An 18,312-nucleotide genomic window follows, 5' to 3' on the forward strand; every position below is an offset into this window, starting at 1 on the left:
TGTGTGCATCCTTTTGAATGATGGTTTTCTCTGAATATATGCGCAGGAGTGAGATTGCTGGGTCACATCACCTAGGCTTTGATAACCACTGTTCTACTTTCTGTCTCAATGAATTCAACTGTTCTAAGTATCTGCAGCCATGAAATTAAAAGATGCTTGCTCCTTGAAAGAAAAGCTATGACCAACCTAGACAGTATATTAAAAAGCAGAGACATTACTTTGCTGACAAAGGTTTATCTAGTTAAAGCTATGATTTTTCCAGTAGTCATGTATGGATTTGAGAGTTGGACCATAAAGACAGCTGAACACTGAAGAATTGATGCTTTTGAACTGTGGTGTTGGAGAAGATTGCAAGGAGATCCAACCAGTCAATCCTAAAGGAAATCAGTCCTGGATATTCATTGGAAGGACTGATGCTGAAGCTGAAACTACAATACTTTGGCCACTTGATGCGAAGAACTGACTCATTGGAAAAGACTCTGCTGCTGGGAAAGAATGAAGGCAGGAGGAGAAGGGGATGACAGAGGATGAGATGGCTGGATGACATCACTGAGTAGATGGACATGAGTTTGAGCAGGCTCCAGGAGTTGCTGATGGACAGGGAGGCCTGGTGTGCTGCAGTCCATGGGGTCACAAAGAGCTGGATACAACTGAGTGACTGAACTAAAGTATCTCATTAGGGAGAATCATACCTATGTGTCTTTTGCGACTGGCTTATTTCACTTAGTATAATGTTCTCAAGATTCATTCATGCTGTAACATGTGTCAGAATTTCTTTCCTTTTTAAGGCTAAATAGTATTTTGTTTATCCACTCATCTACTGATGGACATTTGAGTCATTTCCACCTTTGGTGGAATGCTGCTCTGAACACTGGTGTATGCATATCTATTCCAGCACCTGTTTTCAATTATTTTGAGTAATATACCCTAAGTGGAATTGCTGGATCATACTGTAATTCTGTTTCTAACTCTTTGAGGAATCTCGCTCTACAGTTTTGCACAGCAGTTATACCATTTTACATTCCCACTAGCAACAAACAGGATTTCAATTCTTCCACATCCATGTCAACACATTGTTTTCTGGTTTTTTTCTTTGTTTGATTAATATTAACAATCCTAATGGGTATGAAGTGGTTTTTCTCTGTGGTCCAAATTTCTTTTTGCTTCATTCCTTGCCACAGGGGAACAAAGCCATATTTGTTGTCTCTAAAAATGGGAAAAATGCTTTCAGCTCCACTTTAGATTTGAAAGCAGCCCTTAGCCAGACTCTGATATGGCTGAATTCAGTCACTTATCCCTGTTCTTCTTGTGTCTTATGCCCATTTCCAAATGCCTCTCCTGACAAGCCCTCTTCTCAACCAAAGCACTCATTTATGCTAAGAAGAGAGTGAGGTATCCTGAGAGCATTTGTTGTTTAAACACAAGGCTGGGGTAGGGGCAGCGTTCACTCAGAGAAATACATTGCTGATGGCACAAGAACAAAGTTCAGTGAGAAGATGTGTGGGGTGAGGCGCCCCGGAAACCGTGGAGACAAGAATGTCTCGCAAGAAGGATGCCTCATTCCCACAAGCCGCATCCTGAATCACGCCTCCGTCTGGTCCCTCTGCTGTCTGCTTTACTGTGTTTGGAGTTAGGCTCTCTCAGATGTGTCTTTATGTTTTTGGTTTTTTTAAGAATTGAGTTTGTTAATCCTTTTTTAAAAATTTATATAAATGTCACATAGCATAAAATCCACCATATAAACCATTTAAAAGTGCGTAGTTCAGTAGTTTTGAGAATATTTACAAGGTTGTACAACATCATGGCTCTTATTCTAGAACACTCTCTGATTCCATCACCCTCCCCACCCCCACCTCCACCCCCAAAACACCCTATGTCTGCTAGTGCACGTGTACATGCTAAATTGCTTCAGTCATGTCAGACTTTTTGCAACCCATGGACTATAGCCTGCCAGTCTCCTCTGTCCATAGGGATTCTCCAGGCAAGAACACTAGAATGGGTTGCCTTGCCCTCCTCCAGGGGAGCTTCCTGACCCAGGGACTGAACCCACATCTCTTTACATCTCCTGCATTGGCAGGCACCAGCTTGTTAGTAGCTGATCCCAATTCCCAATCATTTTTCTCCCTTTTTCAAAATTGAAATATAGTTGATTTACAATGTTGTATTAATTTCTGCTGTACAGCTAAGGGATTGAGTTATATTCATGTGTGTACACACACACACCCTTTTAAAATATTTTTTCCATGCTCTTTAAGTGTTGGCATGATTGTATGACTTTATCCAGAAGTTTCCTGGTGAACACATAAAGCTCAACTATAAAACTCAGCATCTTCATTGGAACGAAGCCTTTAATTGGACTCCTAACTTTCTGAGATGTTCTTAAGATCCCTCCGTGATGAGTCTGTGCACAATGTGAGGACTGCTGTGAGCGCTTGGAATGGGGCTAAAGCTCTACCACAGAGATTCAGGCTGAGGGGATCTGGTCAGCCAGGCCTGTCAGATTCTATCATCAAATGTGACATCACTGGCTCTGACAGTGCTTCCGAGTGACGACCGGAGAGGCACCATCACTCCTTAGCCAAGCGTCTTGGGACCTGACACTGGGCATGCTGCTTTTTGCCACCCCTGGGAAGTCCAGGGCTTGGAGCTGGCCAGTGAAACTGGGGCTTCGCCTGTCCACCTCCACTCCACTCAGGGTGCCTCTTGTTTGGCTCCTGGGCACCTCCTGAGTCCTATAAGAAGAGCCATCATGGGGAAACACATGTTCTTTTAGATTCCTGCTCACAACAAAAGACAAGAATCCCTCCTATAGTTCATAAGAAAGTGGAGACTGCACAGCAATGATGAACAAGGGTTATGTCAAGGTTGATGACAGGTTGATGATAACTACAGGGACCACCAAGTCAAAGTGTTAATCGCTTGGTTGTGTCAGACTCTTGGCGACCCCATGGACTGTAGCCCACCAGGCTCCTCTGTCCATGGGGATTCTCCGGGCAAGAACATTGGAGAGGGTTGCCATTCCCTTCTCCAGGAGATCTTCCCAACCCAAGGATCAAACCCAGGTCTCCCACATTGCAGGCGGATTCTTTACTGCCTGAGCCACCAGGGAAGCCAACACCAAGAAGTAACCAACACCTACAGGAACCAACACCAAGAAGGAAAACCTAACAAGAAAATCCTGAAACATGGATTCTCTCCACCTGGAAGCCAGCAGTGTCTCAATTTCACCAAGGGCCTGTACCTGTCACCTCTCCCCTCTCCCCTCCAACTCAACACCGTATGGTAGGTGCTAGATTTTCTTCCCAGGCAAGGAGCTCCTTTCTAATGATTCTCTCTTTCCCCATCTCCAGCCCCAAGGCATCTCTACTGACCCCTTTTAAGAGAAAAGTCATTTTATTTTGTTTTTAAGTTAGTGAATATCGTAGCAGTCTGCAGAAACAAGCCCTGTCCTTCATGAGGTCAGCCTTTGACATGAAAAAGCAGACCTCTTAACATTTCTTCAGAATCACGTGTCTCTGGATGACTCCATTCCCATAGCATGGGAGGTTCTTACTTAATCTTTATATGAATAAACTCACCCACCAAGTGGCCCCTCCCAAAGTGGGAGTTACCCTGAAGGACAAGCCCAGCATCTACCGTTGAAACTACCAAGAGTTCAGAAATATTGGGCTCCAGTCTCAGACCTTCCTGCTAAGACTTCCTAATTCTCAACCAACTGGCCAGTCCGTATAACTGAAGGGAGATATCAGCTAGATCATTAGACTGAACCCCAAAGAACATTCCAACTCAGTGTCCATTGGCATTCATCAGAAAACTACCCAGAGCTGCACTTGCTGCCAGACCCTGTGGGGGAGTCAAGACTCTGGCCCAGGATATCCCCGGTGGTCCAGTGGCCGAGAATCCACCTACTAATACAAGGACACAGGTTTGATCCCTGGTCCGGGAGGATCTCAAATGCCATGGAACAGTTAAGCCCATGCACCACAATTATTGAGCCCCTGTGCCTAACTACTGCACCCCAAAAGCCTAGAGCCTGTGCTCCGCAACAAAAGAAGCCACCGCAAAGAAGAACAGCCTCCGCTTGCCATGGGGCTTGCTGCAGCTAGAGAAAGCCCATGTGCAGCAAAGAAGACTCAGGGCAGCCAAAAAAATAACTCTGACCTGGACAAACCTTCAGCCTAGTTTCAGTAGGAAAAAAGGGATAGGATGGAAATAGCATAATATGGTTCACGATCAAAGACTGATTCAGAAAACAAGACTTCAGGAAATAGGAAAAGTGTCATTTTCTATAGGAGGTCTGTTACGGAATCCTGGAATTCTAGAGCTAGAAGGATCTTGGAAGTCAATTGTCCCAATTTCTTCACTTTTGAGGAAGAAGGCTGAGATACAAAATATTTATGAGTTGTGCAAGGTCATATAGCTAGTAAAGTCAAAACTGGGGCCAATTACAGGATTCCTAATTACCAGACCTTAGAGTGTGTGTGTGTGTGTGTGTGTGTGTGTGTGTGTGTGTGTGTGTGATGGACGGAAGTGATGCTCTCAGGGGATCCTCAGTGCCTGAGGCTTTGAAGGACCCAGAAGGATTTGTTCAGCTGCCTTAAGCTCATGTGGGTTTATGTTAACTGGAAGCAGAAGGAGCTTCCTTTGCCTTTAAAAACTCAAGTCTGACTCATTTCTATCTGAACCACTTGCCTGAGCAGCCAGTAGCAGCCTGACTGGTCCTCTTGCTCCATCGCTCCCGTTCCATTCACCAGCAGACTTCCCCACACCCGGCTCTGGTCAAAGCTGTGCCCCCACTCATGCTCTTCCTGCACTCCCCATCGCCTGCTTGGGATCTTCTAAAGTTAGCAAAGGCACCCTTCCCCAGGTTAAGTCTGATTTTGATCCTTATGTTCACTACCAAAGAATTTTTCTTTAATCGAGATATAATTCAGTTCAGTTCAGTTCAGTCACTCAGTTGTGTCTGACTCCTTGCAACCCCATGGACCTCAGCACGCCGGGCCTTCATGTCCATCACCAACTCCCAGAGTTTCCCAAACTCATGTCCGTTGAGTTGGTGATGCCATCCAACCATCTCATCCTCTGTCGCCCTCTTCTCCTCCTGCCTTCAATCTTTCCCAGCATCAGGGTCTTTTCCAAAGTGTCAGTTCTTTGAATCAGGTGGCCAAAGTGTTGGAGTTTCAGCTTCAACATCAGTCCTTCCAATGAACACCAAGGACTGATCTCCTTTAGGATGGACTGGTTGGATCTCCTTGCAGTCCAAGGGACTTTCAAGAGTCTTCTCCAACACCACAGTTCAAAAGCATCGATTCTTCGATGCTCAGCTTTCTTTATAGTCCAACTCTCACATCCATACATGATCGCTAAAATTCACCCTCTTAAAGTATACCATTCAGTGATTTTTCAACATTCTCAAAGTTATGCAACTATCACCGCTAGCAATGTTTTCATTAGTTCAAAAAGAAACTGAATACCCATGAGAAGTCACACCCCTGCCCCAGCCCCTGGCAACCACTAATCTATTTTCTGTCTCTATAGATTTACCTTCTCTGGACCTTTCATATAAATGAAATCATATGATTTGTAGCCTTTGGCTTGTATAATGTTTTCATTATGCGAAGAAGCCTTTGGCTTTGGCTTCTTCATATAATGTTTTCAAGGTTCATCCATGTTGTAGGATGTATCGATGCTTCATTCCTTTTTATGGTTAAATAACATTACATCGCATGGATAGACCACACTTTGTTTTTTCATTAATTCTTGGGGACTTCCCTGGTGGCCCAGTGGTTAAGAATCTGCTTTCCAATGAAGGGGACTCAGGTTCCATCCCTGCATGCTCTTGAGACTGCCAACCACAATTAGAGACCATCCTGGGTGTCAAAAGAAGCCCTTTGCCACAGCGAGGAGCCCAGGTCACAATGGAGGACCCCACCTGCCCCAACTAAGATCCAATGCAGCCAAATAAATAAAGAAGAGTCATTCACATTAAATCTTTTAAAAATTAATCAATTCATGGATATTTTAGTTGCTTCTACTTTAGGGCATTTATGAATAATGATGCTATGAACATTTGTGTGCAATTTTCTTTTATGGATGAGTTTCAAGTTCTCCTGCGTATATACCTAGGAGTGGAATTGGTGTGCATTTATTAACTCTATGTTGAAATTTTTGAGCAACTGTCAAACTGTTTTCCAAAGCAGATACACCATTTTATATTCCCATCAGAAGTTTATGAGAGTTCTGGTTTCTGCACATCTTTCCCAACACTTACCATTGTCCACCTTTTTGATCATAGCTGTCCTAACCTAACAGGTATGAAGTGGTATTTTCTTGTCCTTTTGATTTACTTTTCCCTAACGATTAATGATGGAGAAGGCAATGGCACCCCACTCCAGTACTCTTGCCTGGAAAATCCCATGGATGGGGGAGCCTGATAGGCTGCAGTCCATGGGGTCACGAACAGTCAGACATGACTGAGCAACTTCACTTTCACTTTTCACTTTCATGCATTGGAGAAGGAAATGACAACCCACTCCAGTGTTCTTGCCTGGAGAATCCCAGGGATGGGGGAGCCTGGTGGGCTGCCATCTCTGGGGTCACACAGAGTTGGACACGACTGAAGTGACTTAGCAGCAGCAGCAACGATTAATGATGTTGGGCATGTTTTCAGGTACTTAGTCTCCATTAGCATATTGTCTTTGGAAAAATGACTTTTCATATTCTTTGCTCATCTTTTAATTGAGTTATTTCTTTTTTATTATTGAATAATAAGTGCTCTTTATATATTATGGCTGTTAGTCCTTTATCTGATATGGACTTCCAAATAATCTCACATTCTGTGAGTTATCTTTCACCTTCTTGGGTCTGTCCTTTGAAGCACAAAAACTTTTAATTTTGATGAAGCCCAATTTACCTAATTTTCCCTTTAACTGCTTGTGTTTTTTGTATCCTATCTATCCAAAAACTTAAAAAAAAATTTTTAATATTTCTTTGGCTGTGGTGGGTCTTAGTTGCAGCACATGGAATCTCTAGCTGGGGCAAGCACGATCTTCTAGTTGTGTCATGCGAACTTCTTTTAAAAAATGGAGTTTAATTGCTTTACAATGCTGTGTTCGTTTCTGCTGTACAGCAGTCAATCAGCTGTATGTATGTGTATTCCCCTTCTTCTTGGGCCTCTCCCCATCCCCCCCAGGTCAGCACAGAGCACTGAGCTGAGCTCCCTGTGCTTCATGGCGGCTTCCCACCAGCTATCTGTTTTGCAAACGGCAGTGAATCTATGTCAGTGCTACTCTCCCAGTTCGTTCTTCCTTCTCCTCCCCCGACCCCCGTGTCCACAAGCCTGTTCTCTACGTCTGTGTCTTTATTCCTGCCCTGCAAGTAGGTTCATCACTAGTCTTAGTTGGCATGTGAGATCCATTTCCCTGACCAGGGGTCAAACCCAGGCCCTTTGCATTGGGAGCACGGAATCTTAGCCACCAGGGAAATCCCTGTTCAAAGACTTTTAAGAGCACCTTTAATTTCCTGTCCAAGATGATACTGAGCAACATTCAGATGGTAATGCACATCTCTCTTTTAAGAAATAATCTTTTCCTGTTTGAGCTGACCAGCGCTTTCAAAATACTCTTGGGAGGGAGGAATGTGGAAGGTTTGCACTATGGACATAGCTGGGAAACTGCTCCCAAGTGTAGGGACAGAAAATGTTCAAATGCTCACATTTTGAGCCATGACGATAGCCAATTACAGCTTTCCTTTACCTCCTTTAGGAAGAACAACTAGGTCCTCTTTGCTTTCAAACTCTAAAAAATAGAGACAGATACTGAATTCTCCTCCGTGGGGTTTTTCAAATCTTCCCCTGGGGCTTCCCAGGTGACTCAGTGGTAAAGAATCCATCTTCCAATGCCGGAGACCCAGAAGACATGGATTTCATCCCTGCGTCAGGAAGATCCCCTGGAGGAGAAAATGGCAACCCACTCCAGTATTCTTGCCTGGAGAATCCCATGGACAGAGAAGCCTGGCAGGCTACAGCCCAGGGGGTCACAAAGAGTTGGACACGACTGAGCACGCACGTATGTGCACCCTTGGCCTCTTGCCTCCTGGTCAAGGTTAAAGGTTAGACTGAGTGACAGTTTTCTCCTCCATGAAGATCAGGCTTTGGATGGCAGGGAAACCTCCTGATTTTGTCTTGAATCCAGATCAGTGGTGCTTTCTGCTGATGTGTATATGTATATATATATATATATATATATATATATATACACATACACACACAGTTTTTACTTTATTATTATTATTTTAATTTTTGGCCACACCTCGCAGCATGTGGACCTTAGTTCCCTGACCAGGGATCGAACCTGGGCCCCTGTACTGGAAAGCCCTGGCTTACCAGGGAAGTCCCCATTCTGCTAATCTTGATGCCTCAGGGCATCCTGTCTGTCCTACTCTCTACAGGGCAGATGGTCTGAGCCACAGCAGTCCTTATCTCTTTGAATGACCAGTTATGGCTTTTGCCCTCTTAAGGACTTGTGATTCTAACAAAACCGGCCTCTGGGCTCTGAGGGAATTTACTCATAAGAACGCTTGGAGTCCTCAAAGTGTCCTTCAGAAACCTAGTCTGTCCAAGAGTAGGAAGGACCCAACAGGAGTCCTGGGCAGATGGTGGCACTCTGGAATTTGGGAGATGCCTGTTGTCTACTTGGGGGCACCATCTTGCTCTCCTCATCCAACTAAGATCCCCCACATCGGATGTGTGGGGTCTGAAGTCAAATTTTAGCTTTCCTCCATCTCTGCTGTCTTGCTACCCTCTGCCAGCTTCCAACTATAAGCCTGGGCACAGCCAGAGTTCCAGAACTGTGCAGGCTGGAACTGTGCAGTTCCAGAACTGCCCACCCCCCTGTGGATATGCCCTTGAGTAGATAGCAGGGATAGGGAGACTAAGCAGGAATGGGCTGAGAAGGCACCTCGAATAGAAGTAGAAAGTGTGATGAATTTGCCACCTAATGAGATGGATCTGTCATGCTCCCAGCCTCATGGCTGCATCCCCAGGATAGATCACACAATTGATAAGCGGGAGATGAAACACTCTGCCTCCTTCTCACTTATTAGGACTTAGAGAAAATGAATCTCATTTGGAGCTCTCTGGGGTCACTTTGGGCTCGATTCCTTTTTATCTGGGAGGTGGAGAGTCTGGAAAGGTTAGCTGCCTGTCCCTGAAGCTGTTAACCAGCGTGCTCAGAGCTCAGGAAGTGTTGGGGGCTGGGGACCAGAACATTAGGGAATGAAGTTTGCCGTCTGACCCCACCAGCCATGAAGGTTAAGGAGCTGGTGACAACTGATTTCTCAAGTGCGTTTTGTTTGCAGATGGCTTTCTAGCGATTTAGGTGGGTCGTTAGTGGATCAATACTTTTCTCAGGAGTCTCTGAAATCCCTGGCTGCTTGAGAGTTGAGTAGAGGTAGTTATTTCTAATGAGCAATTGTGCCCAGTGGCAAGACTCCTCCCTAATTTTTAGCTAGCTACCATCACTGCTCTGGGTGTTTTGTTTGTGATATATATGTGTGTGTGTGTATATATATATATATATATATATATTTTTTTTAATGAATTCTGTGCTTAGTCACTCAGTCGTGTCCAATTCTTTGTGACCCTATGGGCTGTAGCCCCTCAGGCTCCTCTGTCCTTGGCATTCTCCAGGCAAGAATACTGGAGTGGGTTGCCATTTCCTTCTCCAGGGGAATCTTCCAGACCAGGGATGAAACCCGCAGCTCCTGCTTTGGCAGGCAGGTTCTTTACCACTCACGCCACCTGGGAAGCCTGCCGGAAGGGAAAGTGAGCCTCAATGGCTGCCACTCAAGCAAGATGGGTTAACTGCGGAGCAGGGAGGCAGACAGGGTTGACCACAGGCCTGGCAGTCCCTTTCCATCTGATGCCTGATCCATAGAAGGGAATGAACTTGGAGATTTTATTTTTATTTTGAGTCTTATTTATTAATTTGGCTACACCAGGTCTTAGTCGTGGCATGCAGGAATATTAGTTGCATGTGGGGTCTAGTTTCCTGACCAGGTATTGAACCGCGGCCCCTGCATTGGGAGCTCAACTACTAGAGAAGTTCCCGTATTGTTTGGATAATTGTGTAGATAGAGTTGTGTTTCCCCGACGGCTCGGTGATAAAGAATCCACCTGCAAACCTGGAGACATGGTAGACTCAGGTTCGATCCCTGGGTCAGCAAGATCCCCTGGAGAAGGAAATGGCAACCCATTCCAGTATTCTTACCTGGAGAATCCCATGGACAGAGGAGCCTGGCGGGCTACAGTCCATGGGGTCACAAAGAGTCAGACACGGCTGAAGCAAATGAGCATGCACCCATGCGTGCACACACGTAGATGGAGTTACATGAGACTCAGAGGGATTAAGTGTCTTAACTGGAGTAATTTAGTCCAATTGCCTGAGCTGGAATGTTCTCCCTCTGACTGTGAGCTTATACAACCTACTCAGCCTTCCTAAGCTTCAGTTTCCTTATCTGTCAAATGAGATATTATGTGCTATGATCGTGGCTCTGTGCCTGGAAAGTATTCAGTGGTCAATAAATGATAGCTGACCCAGATTTTCTGCCTTAGAGTCCATTTTTTTCCCCCCATAAAATTACAGGAAACTTGAGACAGGAAGGAAGGAGTGTGGTTGGATTTTGAAAATGTGTAAATGTGTGTATTTTCTTCAAAGGTGTACTGTAGTGTTATTTGTGGCTGAGTGTGACTTGGAAGAACCCTACAAGCACTAATCTGGTCAGGATGGCACTGTAGGTAAGTGCCCAGGCTCCAAAACCAGCCTGCCCCCAGTCAAGTCCCAGGTCCACTACTCAGTAGCTGTGTGACCTTGGGTAAGTTAGGTAACCATTCTGTGCCTCCTAGTCTTCACCAAAACGTGAAGCTAATGATAGTGTCTACCTTATAGGTTGCTGGGAAGATTCAATGAGCTAATACCTGCATGTGCTCAAGGAAGGTTAGCTGTTATTAGTGCCATCCTTTTATAGGCTGCGGATGGAATCATGGCCATTTCTTTTGCCAGAATATGAATAAGTCAGTGGTTAGATTCATGGGTTATAAACTGCTGACTGAGGGTTATATGTTAAACATAGAGGAGTTTCTGATCTCAGTAGAGGTTACACACGGGAACAAGGAAGGAAAAGAGACTGAAGAACCTGAGAAGGAGGAAAAGAGGTGTGACCTAGAGAGGAAAGTGTTGATTGGATGGGGTTAGGAGATCTGGGTTCTTCTACAGGTGATGCCACTAGCTAACTGGGGGACAGCGGGGGTCCCAGCCAGGTACAAACTCCCTGGGAATCAGTCCTGGTCTCTTCCCCCATATGGTGAGAAGGTTGACTAAAATCATTCCATCTATGTAGACATTATTCAGCAAACATTTATCAAGTGCCCATTGCCAGGGGATGCACCAGTGAAGATCACTGTCCCTTCTCTCAAGGGGTTTACATTCTGTTCTCTAGTGGAGGGGGCAGACAGGAAGCAAAGAAGCCAACAAACAAGACAATTGCAAATGGCTGGGAACTGCCTTTGCACTGAGACCTGGGGGGAGGGCGAGTTGCTCAGGGACGGACTCTCTGAGCACGTGATGTTTGTGCTGATTCCTGGAGAAGTGGCCAGACCTGTGGAAGAGCATCCCAGGCAGAGATCTGGGGACAGCAAAAGAATGGGCATGTTCAGGGCGGGGGAAGGGATAGTTGGGGAGTTTGGGATAGGCGTGTACACACTGCCATATTTTAAATGGATAACCAACAAGGACCTACTGTATAGCACAGGAGACTCTGCTCAATGTTATGTGGCAGCCTGGACAGGAGGGAGTCTGGGAGAGAATGGATACATGTATATGTATGGGTCCCTTTGCTGTCCACCTGAAACTATCAGAGCATCCTTAATCGGCTATCAGTCAGTTCAGTTGTTCAGTCGTGTCCAACTCTTTGCCGCCCCATAGACTGTAGTACTCCAGGCTTCTCTGCCCTTCACCAACTCCCGGAGCTAACTCAAACTCATGTCCTTCGAGTTGGTGATGCCATCAACCACCTCATCTTCTGACGTCCCCTTCTCCTCCTATCCTTAATCTTTCCCAGCATTAGGGTCTTTTCAAATGAGTCAGTTCTTCGCATCAGGTGGCCAAAGTATTGGAGTTTCAGCTTCAGCATCAGTCCTTCCAATAAATACTCAGGACTGATTTCCTTTAGGATTGACTGGTTGGATCTCCTTGCAGTCCAAGGGACTCTCAAGCTGACTCTAATCTGCTATACTCCAATACAAAATAAAAAGTTTTAAAAAAAGAATGGGCATGTTTGAGAAAGAGAGAGCAGAGACATCTGAGCTACAGTGGAGAGAGATAAAGCCACAGAAACTGTGGGCAGGATGAGGAGTTTGACTTGTGAAAACTATGAGAAATCTTGGAAGCGGGTTTAAGCATGGGAGAGGCGTCATTTAATTTTCATTGTTGAAAAACAGACTAGCTGCTGAGTGGAGAAAGGATGGGAGAAGAGGAAGAATGTGAACTGGGAGCAGAGTGCTGAGTGGTCCAGGAGGCAGAGCACGGAGACGGAACAAGAGGAATGGAAAAAAGTGGGTCAATCTCAGACAGAGTTGATTGATGGTAGCGACAGCAGAGCCTGGTGCAGATGGATGCGGAGGCTGAGGGAAAGAAGGCGATTGGGACAAGCCCTCAATCCGGGATGCGAATTCATCCAACTTTGCCGAGTTACGCTGCAATAACAAACAGCCCTAGAATCTCAGTCGCTTACAAAACAGTTTTATTTCTCATTTAACTCCCATGTCACCTTAAGGTTACTGGGTGCTCAATCTTCTTTCCACGTCTCTTCCACTTTAGGATCCAGCCTGAAAGAAGAGCCTCTCTTCTTCGGGGTAGATTAGGGGAAAAAGGGAAGAAAACAAGCTGAAACAAGCAACAACTGGGAAAAGCTTCTGCCTGCCTCACGTCCTCTCGTGTGCCATTGGCTTAAGCTAGTCACATGGCCAAGTCAATGACGAGGGCAGCTTATGTACTCCTCCCAAAAGACACAGTGCAAGTCTCAGGTGGGGAATGGCTCTCTTGGAACAGATTAAAATCTATCTAAAGGCCTGGGCTAGCAGCTCCTGCCTTTTATTGAGAGTGGGGTGAGCAGCGATGGGAGGAGATAGGGAGCAATTTTGGGGGGAACACCATATAATGACCCCTTCTCATCATCTGAATTCCCATCAAGGGCTTCGATCCCACGTGAGCTAAGTGAGTTGGATACGAACCAGCCTAGAGAGAATGTCTGCGTTAGAGGCAGTGCTGAGTTGTTTTGGAGAAGACAGACTGCATATTCTAGAGAGCAGGGGGCATGCAGGTTAAGTTCCCTCAAGAAAAAGCCCCGTAATCCAAGCCCATCTGCTTTGTTCAGCCAGTATTTCAGTGCGACCACCAAGTCCTCGGGGGTGAGCCAGGGCCCCCACGCTCTTCTTTGTTCTCTCTCCTCTACTCTGGGCTCAGGATTTCCAGGGCCTCTGGGGAGGTCAAGTGCTGGTTCCCTGCCCTCCTCTTCAGAGATCAAAAAATGGTTCCCTGGTTGAACAATGGCCCAACCATCTGCGCTATGTTAACTGCATAATGGAATGTAACTCGAAGGGCTTTTAAAAACACGAAGAGAGATTTTATTGTAACTAATCGTGATGGATGGTGAGTACGGTCACACCAGGAACATAAATCTTTGTGCCAAGCCTCGAACTAAAAAGCCGACTAACTCCAGAGTTCAGAGAGCCTTGTCCTCAGCCACGGGCAAGTCCCACAGGAGAGGTTTGGAGACCTCGTCTGCATTAAGAGGGCAGATACCTTCCCTCCCTGGGGCCCCCGACCACCCATCTCCAGGTCCCTCTGCAGTGAAGTCACTCGGGCTGCTTCTGCTTGAGTGATGGGCTGCCCGCTGCATCCTCCAAAGGTCCCAGGAGTGGACCAGGAGGCAGGGAATAGACCAGGCAGGAGTGATGGCAGCTCCCACTACTCTCCCGATTAATTAAAGAGAATGAGTCAAAGACCAAGGCGAGCTCTCAACAGAAAATTTCATGTGTAATAGCTGCTCCTCTTAGTTCTGTTCACTCTTTTAGGACCATCTCAGCTCCCATGAATGACACCAAGCCTCTCCCTTCATGAAGGCTATTAGGTCAAGGTTTTATGGTCATTGGACAAGGAGTAAAAATACCACTCTTAGAAGTTCTGGACTTGAGAGTCAGCTCTGCCACTCTATGACTGTGGGCAAGCCATTTAAAGTCTCTGGGCCTCAGTTTTCCCAATGATCATCTGTTTAATGGGCACAATAATACCTGGGCTACCTAATTACAAGGATGAGTTTGAGGGGCAAATGAAATTATGTATGTCTCAAAGCACTTTGTAAAACATGAGACTATTTGATTTGTATTCAATACGAATTTGGGAGAGAACTCAAAAGACATTCCTAGATATAGATATAGATTTTTTTTTCCTGGAAAAACAAAAACCAGAAAAAAAATGAGAAAACTGGGTTGGCTTCACTTTCAAAATGAAAATATGGCTTGGCTTCTGGTTCCCATCTCCCACCTCCAACTTAAAAACAAAAATCTCCAAATTCAGCATTTTAGAATCTAAGAATGAAGACGCTGCCCTTTTTTTTTTTTTCATACAAGGACTGTGAAAAATTTATGCTTTGAAAAAGCATGACACAATGATGACTTTTCCCTGGGCCTTTACCACCCATCACTATCTATAAGGCAAGGGACCAGAGCCTGGGGACCACAGGGAGCCCAGGAGACAGGAAGAGCACATCAATTTCATCCTGGTGACCCTACCCATCACTGGTAGTGGCTGGATTGTCATTAGAATCTTAAAAAGGGCTGTGTTCAAGTGCCTCCATTGGCTGCTTCTGGGTCATCCTCATCCTTAGCGTGGCCCTTCTGGTATTAGAGGTTCTCCTGGACTTCTTGAAGTGTCCAGGCTCTTCTCAGGGTTCCCCTATGCCTGATACTCAATGCAGGATATTTGCCACTGGATGGAGTGTTTTTTAACCTATTTCTGAAGCTTCCAGAAGTTCTTTAAAACTTGAGTCCACTGAATTGCATTCTTCTCAGTTTCCTAGGACAACAGCAGATTGCTTCTTATTCTTAGATGTCTTCAAAAATTTCTTTGGGGACTTTGGGAATGAAGGGCAAATCATTGTTGCCTTGATTTTCAGTCTTAAAACCACCTGTCGGGAGCTCGATAATGTTTTTTGGAATTGATTAAAATCAGTATTGGAAACTAAAAGATCATTCTTGCACATGTTTTATGGAAAAATTTAAAGATTGTGGTCTTCCTTTGTAGGGAATATAATTTGATATTAAATCAACCTTATTATATTACTCAAATTTTATATCTTTATTTAATACTCAAGTCCTTTTGTTTGAGGATTATCTAATTAAATAACATTTTAAAAATTCTGAGAATCTCTGAATTTAATAGAGTTAACTCATTTATCTGGTTTTGTATTTAATAGTTAATCTATTTATATATTATGACTAATATTTGGCTTTCTATTATTCCATTTTGCTTTTAGGCTTATTTGCTTTCCTCTTCTTTTTTTTAAAAAATATAATGTTTAATTTCTTTCTTTTATTAAAAAATTTTAGAAAGGCAGATCCCAATTTTGTTCTGTTAGTGGCAGTCCTTAAATTTTTCAAGTACATCTTTGATCATTTTTCTCTGTCACTATAAGTCAGTATCTCTCCGACTTTCCCATGTGTATAATAGAAAATGTCTTGAATTTGTCTTTTACCTCGTTAAATTGATTTTCTGCAGTATCCAACCTGCTGCTCAGATGACGGTTTTTAATTAATCAATTGTGTTTTTTCTCTATTCGCTCTTCTCTTATCTCAGATTGTTTCTTTCTCATCCTGCTTGCTCTAGTTTCTGGACTCATTGTCCTCTGAATATTGTTGAAAAAGCAAATCAGACATTTCCTAAAGTTGTCTATTTCTTGCAGCACGTCTACATGGGGAGAAAAGGGGTTTCTAAAGCCCTTCGGGTGGCCTTTTCCTCAGACCTGCAGGAGTTTCAGCGTCCAGTGCCTTCTCTGCCCCACTAGCAGGAGGCTGGCTCTCTCTGCCGCCTCTCCTCCAAGAAAGGATGGTTCTGTGGGCTTTTGTTAATGTCTCCTCCATGTAGTTCCCAAGCAGCTCCTCTGAAATGGGAAGAGGGATGAAGAACTGGTCTCCTGAACTCTCCCCCCTACGTCACTGGTCATCCTTAGGAAGGGCAGTGATATGTAACAGACAAGACAACGCCAACCAACTCTACTGATTCCTCACTGCCTTGTGGGAGAAAGAAAATAAAGCCATGTGCCATCATGCAGTCAGTCCGAGGCTGTCTCTAGATCCTGGTCCCTAGGCTGTCCCTGGAACTCTGATCTCATATAGAGTTAATGCTAACAGGTTTTGTTCAGTGACAAGTTTGATCTTTTTTTTTTTTTTTTTTTAAACAAGTACATTAGTAGATGTAGCATCTCCGGTTCTTGAAATTGATTCATATGCAATCATTATGGCAGTGTACAAAGATTCAGTCTATGATGCTGAATACACAGTGGTCTTACATTAGCATACAACTGCAAGCAGCCTAGAGGTCTAAAAATAAAGGACTGATCGATCGATTGGTTAAAGCTTGGTGATGCAGCCCTTCAGAATAGAGCAGGACTATTTTATTACATGGGCATATTTTCATTGTTAAGCAAGTAAAAAGTCACAAAAACTTGTTTAATCCCATTTTTTCGATAAAAATAGTATAAGTAAGTGCGCGTGTGTGTAATAGAGAGAAAGGAGAGAGAAATAACAGAATAATAATATGCACGATTGATCTCTCAATCATGTCTGAGTCTTTGTGACCTCATGGATTCTAGCCATCAGACTCCTCTGTCTGTGGAATTCTCCAGGCAAGAATACTAGAGTGTGTTGCCATTTCCCCCTCCAGGGGATCTTCCCGACTTAGGAATCAAACCCGTGTCTCCTGCATCAGCAGATGGATCCTTTAGCACTGAGCCACCTGGGAAGTCTGAATAATAATATACCAATATGTTAATCTCTGCATGAGGCTAACTACTGAGATTTAAACATTTTTTTTCCTTTCCTGATTTCACCTATATTCTCTTCAGTGCATAAATAATGCTTCGGTATTGAGGGAAAGAAGATATTTTTTCTTTTCAGTGGAAAGATAATTGTTTTAAATTGTTGTGTTGGTTTCTGCCATACAACATCATGAATCAGCCATAAGTATACACATGTCCGCTTCTTCTTGTACCTCCCTCCCACCTCCCACCCCATCCCAGCCCTCTAGGTTGTCACAGAGCGCGAGGCCGAGTTTCCTGTGTTATACAGCAACTTCCTACTAGCTATCTCTCTTGCATATGGTAATATGTATGTTTCAATGCTACTCTCTCAATTCTTTCACCCTCTCTTTCCCCCACTGTGACCACAAGTCTGTTCTCTATGCCTGGGTCTCTATTCCTGCCCTGCAAATAGGTTCATCAGTACCATTTTTCTTCATTCCATATATATGTGTTAATATATGATATTTATTTCTGTCTTTCTGACTTACTGCACGCTGTATAATAGGCTCTAGAAAGAAGTTATTCTTTAAAATATTAGTTCATTGGAAGATTTCTGGGAATCCTTATAGACGTTATCTCAATATCAGATGATCTTGCTATTGTCTTGCTGTTCCCCCTCCCCTGAAGGAACAAAATGAAAAAGACTGGGTATTCTGGGCATCCTTTTCCATGAGGAATCATATGGATGTTCATTATTAGGACCCTGGTATGCTGGAGGGTTCTGAAACAATTTCTGAATTATCAGAAACAAAAAGTATAATTCTCTTCTTGTGTATGTGCATTTAAAATTTGTTTTTATTCCTTCACTGAAAGCCAGTACATTCATAAAGTGATGGAATTCTTAAACTAGAAGGGATCTTGGGGCAGTGGTAAGCTGGAACTCACTCAAGGTGGCTTGAGGCATCATCCCAACTATATGTCCAACTCACGTCAAACCTGAGGCTTGCAATCAGCAGCAGTGGGAGCGTTGACACCATGGGAATGGGCAAACACTGCCAGTCAGGGGCCTTCCCCCTCTAAGAGCTGGTTGTTTATCAAAACACCGTCACTTTAGAGATGATCTAATCCATGAAGGAACGGGGAGGGGGCTGTGCCTAGGAGAAGTAATCTGCCCAAGATCACATGACAGCTTGAGGACAGAGCTGGCCTGACAGCTGGGGCCTCTCAAATTCCTCCAGC

Source organism: Budorcas taxicolor, chromosome 18 (assembly GCF_023091745.1).
Source record: "Budorcas taxicolor isolate Tak-1 chromosome 18, Takin1.1, whole genome shotgun sequence".
Classification (NCBI taxonomy): Eukaryota; Metazoa; Chordata; class Mammalia; order Artiodactyla; family Bovidae; genus Budorcas; species Budorcas taxicolor.